The sequence below is a fragment of the Anopheles arabiensis genome, chromosome 3 (assembly GCF_016920715.1).
Source record: "Anopheles arabiensis isolate DONGOLA chromosome 3, AaraD3, whole genome shotgun sequence".
NCBI classification, from domain to species: domain Eukaryota; kingdom Metazoa; phylum Arthropoda; class Insecta; order Diptera; family Culicidae; genus Anopheles; species Anopheles arabiensis.
Window position 1 is genome coordinate 13032587 of NC_053518.1, and position 5079 is coordinate 13037665.

The window sequence follows — 5079 nt, forward strand, 5'->3', positions numbered from 1 at the left end:
CACTGATTCGTTTGCCGTCATTATAACTCTTCATCTTGATTAGTTAGTGTATGAAGTTGGCCTTCTTGACCGGCAGCCGTTGTGCTCATGTCTTTGTTGCGGTTCTGTTACGGCGCAGCAATAATATTACGTTTCTTTTCTTGAATACGTCATTCTACTTGTCTCAATTGACTTACCATAATGGAGGATTATGTACCAGTTACATATTTAAATCAGCTTTAACTTAAAATGTGTGTCTTGCATAAGTATACTTGACTGATATTTCAAATTATTTAAGTGAGCACAAGCCTACGTCCTTGGCACAAGACACTCTTTCAAGACTTTGTCCAGTACCGAGGTCACGTCATGAATGTAGCGCCGATATGAGCAGAAAATGCGCAGATATGTCTAGACAGATGTGGACCAAGTCAACATCGGTCAGCAAGGTTATGTTTTTGAGTTGGTTTACGTTTGCTTGTTCATGAAACGATTTTTTTGTGGATTCAATGGCAATTTGATTAACGTATACACATTAACACTTGGTTTTACCGTATGGATATCACTAAAAATCTTCAAACGAATGTAATCTCATGCACATTGATGCCAAAACTAAGGTTTCTTTGTACCTCTCATAAGATTACAACCAAAGATTCATACCATCTAGTCTACATTGGATGGCAAAAATTGCTCTAAAAAAATTCGCCAAACTGTACCCGATTTTCCGGATTTGTCATGAAGAACGGTGATTTACAGACAAGAATTTTGCAGGCAGCAATCGTTCCGAGGAATCAAAACTATTGTAAGTTTACATAACACAATCATGGAGTACATTGAAAGCTTTACCGTTGCATACAGAACTACAGTTTGAACTCACTGGTTGGCCTTCGATTAAAAGCGTTATTCTATTAAATTTAGGCTGAATTGTTGTGGATTGTATTATTTTTGCTATTTCTAATATATATTTTAATTGATCTTATTTTTGTATTAAATTTGCGTTCTATTTTTCCATAAAATATTGTTATTCTCTTCTTTTTATTCTTTATTTTTTTTGTTATATAGCTTTGATTTTTTTTTCGGTGAAACTTACAACAATGAACAAAAATTACAAACATATTTACTATACACTAAACACGATTTTTGGAACAATGTGACTAGAATAATTCAAACATTTTTTATAGATTTTGCATCTGGTAAACGGTAAATTTACAATAAAAACGTGGCCTCGGCGTCAATGTGAACCCCTTGATCCAAAGTAGCGAGAGGTCTACAATAAAATGAAATCTAGAGCATTCCAGCTAGTATACATCACAAGTGAAGCAACATAATAATATGAAATATGTTTTTCATCACAATTTCTTACATATGTGTTAAGTAATCAAAGAAAATCACATAGTTATTTGTCATCTTCCAAATACCTTCATGGAGCTCACATCCATCCTACAGTGTATAACATACGTCGCTCTGTTGCACTCATCGCACACTACTGTCGCAATACAATCCTGCTCGTTTGAGCGAAAATCACACACACTGAACGAAAGTTGCGCACCGCTCATCCTGCTCAACTAAGCAGATTTGCCACATCGCTCTTTCGCTCAGCACTGAGTATGAAGCCTTTTGATTGTGCCTGCAGAGCGTTCCCCGTACGCTCTTTCAGGTGAGCGCTGCAACTGAAGTAACTCTTTCGCTCACTATACAATTATATTTTTGTATATAATCTATGGTACCTGCATATTAATTTTTTTTAAATAACAATGTATTCATATAAATAATTACACCCGAGGTGCTGCAATTACGTTACTGCGTTTCATCCACAAGAAACACGATTAAGCGTTTACTATCTGCTTACTCAAATTTGCTCCTCACATTCCTAATGGTGTCTGGCGAACGACCCACAGTAAATATGATCTAACCGGCTGCCACACAAACCCGCCATGTTTCCTCCTTTCCTATGCACAATTAAAGGAACCCTGCAATTTCAACAACCCATCCCGTACATCGCAACCATACGCAAGGAATATTGTTTGATCTCAATTAGTGTGAGCTCACGCTGAATCCTTCCCAGAGCAGCTAGCTACCAGTATGTTCTAGGCGACGAGAGACTGTTCCTAGGCAAGAGCGGTTGTCGTCTGACTTTGTCGATATTGCGGTAAAACGAGAGTGCTCAAGCTTTAGGGTCGGTTGTGGTAGAAAAGCCGGGCGATATAATCCACCCCCAGGAAGCGAGATGTGGCTGAATGCCGTGGCTTGAGCAGAAACATTAACTCAGCAATAATTGCACGTTCGTTAGCTGGGTGCGGTTGATGCGGTTCGGGAATCATCGGCGCTGTTTCGTCCTTTCCAGCAACCCCTAGACAGACTGGCAAAGGTGTCCAGCTTGAGCTAATACAGTGTGGCTGGGAATAGAACACACACACACATACACGCGCACACAAAAAGCTCATCTAAATTGAGATGGGTGAGGTCCGATAAGATTAGACGAACGGAGCAGAGAATTGCTCTTAAATGCTGTTGAACCTGGAAAATGATTGTCGTAAGCTCATTTGAATGAACGGGCAGCGAATGAAGTGAGTGCTAGTCTTCGAGGTTAAATTAGAATAAGTGTGTGCTGAGTCATCGTTCAGTTTTAAATAATGACGCAGAATAAACTGTCTTAAATTGCAAAAAAAAGTAATAAAATCATTAAGCTAAAGTTATTCTATTTTCTTGCACTGTACTGCGCAGACAATTCAACACAGCCTTCACTCCAAAAGTGAATTTCCCCGAAAACAACCCACTTACGGTTCGTTTGATCGCACTTCAAAAACACAAAATCCGATACAAACACAGCTTCAGCACGCAGCGACATTTGTTTGATTTGCCATTCGCGTTTTCCCCCCTTTGTCGCAACAGCAGCAGCACGGCGACGGAAAAAGGGCAGCGAACCATTTTCTCCGTCATTACCGTAGCACCACAAACACAGCAGCCGTACGCGTACAGCCGGGCGCGCTCAGAAGGGACATGAAACGAGTGACGGGTAAGCTTGGCTCGTTTCCTAAACCCCTCTTACGCGCACGTGAGGGTACGCAAAAAGGGGTTTTCGCTAAAAGAGGCGAAATGAAGGGAAAATGTAAGCTTCGAGAAGGAATAATATTTGCCCACCAGATCAAACGTGATTCCGCACGATTCCGCACCGGGTGCAGCGGGTCGGCGGACCGGGGGTGGTGGGAGCTGCTGCTGATGTCGTGTGTTGGAAGTTGGTGGCAAGGCGTGTTGTGTTGGTGTGGCTTTGCTATTGGCATTTGCCACGAAGTGGCAAAGTTAAATGTTTTTCCTTTTTTTTCTTTTTGGTCTTACGCTTTGGCTTGGGCAGAGCTTGTGGCTTTCGTGGTGAAGCCGTGCATTACAATCGCTGGCGTTGGCGATGATTGCAAAGGAAGTTACATAATTCATCAGGTATTATTTGGGTGAATATTTGAGAAAAAGGGTGTCGTTAGGTTAGGTGAGTGGTGAAACTGGCAGACAATTGTGAGGTGAGTAAAATGCTTTATTTGTTCACACCTCAAATGCCAAACTGCAAATGCAAAATTCTATCACCAAATGTTGAGGTGTCCACTACTCGAGCAAGGTTTTGATTTTCTTTTAGTAAAACATTCAAATAGGGTAACATATATGGTTTTTCAGGAGGGTTGTCATATTAAACATTTACACTTTCTTAATTCTTTCTTCCGGGAAGTGAACTTTATGTGACAAATATGTATCTCACTTTATACTATAAACCATATAATTTATTTTCAAGTAATTAAAGAAGCAAAGAAGTTCTGGTTCAGCAAAAATATATCTTTCTTCTCTTTGTAGAACGCCTAAAGATATGCAATGTGTTGTTATGATTATTTTTAGGGATGCATAATCAGTGTTTGCAATGTTTATAATCTATGTTTACAATAAAATAAGTTTATAGTAGCAGATACAAACAAAACAAAACAATTCCCCCCCCCCTACACTATCACTCCCGCGTGGACCGCACAAGATTCCAAAAAACATTTTAGCAGTCATCAAAGCTGAAACTCTTTCAATTCTTCGAATCAGCTCGTACCCAACATGAGCCTCAAATAATCTTTCTCAAACGTTTTGCTAATCGTCATTTCATCTAGTTCCATCCTCGGATAACAGAATTCATAGGAAACCCATTAAAATGGATACCATGGGATCGGCATGGCCGGAAGAATCTCAAAATTTAATTGATAGCACTTCATTTGAATGCTAACGAAGGTGCTCTTACTTTCTGCCTTAGCCGGGATTTACCCGACAAACCGTAGAACAACATTTCCAAGAGCCTGTACCCTTGAAGTTAGTTGTGTGTGTGTGTGTGTGTGTGTGTGTGTGTGTGTGTGTGTGTGCGTGCGTGTGAAATCTATGTGCGTGAACTGAAGAAGAGATTAGCTGGAATATCAATCAAAGTTCGTATTAGCAACACCCAGCACGTACGCTGGATTGAGTGTAAATGAGCGAAGATCAAGATTAAGACTCGCTCTGCTCTACCGGCTCCACTCCGTCAAAAGGTAAATAAACCAATTAAGGGTTCCGGGCTGTGAAAACCCACCGTAATTAACTTTCCTCTTCGCTGATAAGCTTATGCAAGCGCAGGTGACAAATAGGGATGAAATTGAATTGAAAATTACTTTACCTGTAACACCCTAACGAGAGGTTCCGCAATGGGTTTATTTTGCGTGTGTACTTTGCCGTGCATTACCACGTACTTCAATACTCTTCGCCTCGGCTGGAATAAAACTTAAGCTTTTATATGTTTGAGTTTATAACGCTACGGATAGATACATCAAAAGAACAATTATTTCTTATTACGGTATCATTGTCTCAGAATCTGGTAAGAAAAGATTTGAAGCACCATGTTATAGGGTTTTCATAGCCATTTCGATATTGTTAAACTAGTTATCGGTTTTCGTCAAGTGTGTCTTTGGCATCGTAAACGCTCAATTGGACGCAGTCAACTCCATGAAAACTACCCAGTATACAAAGGAACTACCAGTCAGATCAACCGCGTGGGTATATCTTCAACTGATTAGTTATTCTTCTATTTGGCATAACGTCCTACGCGGACATGTC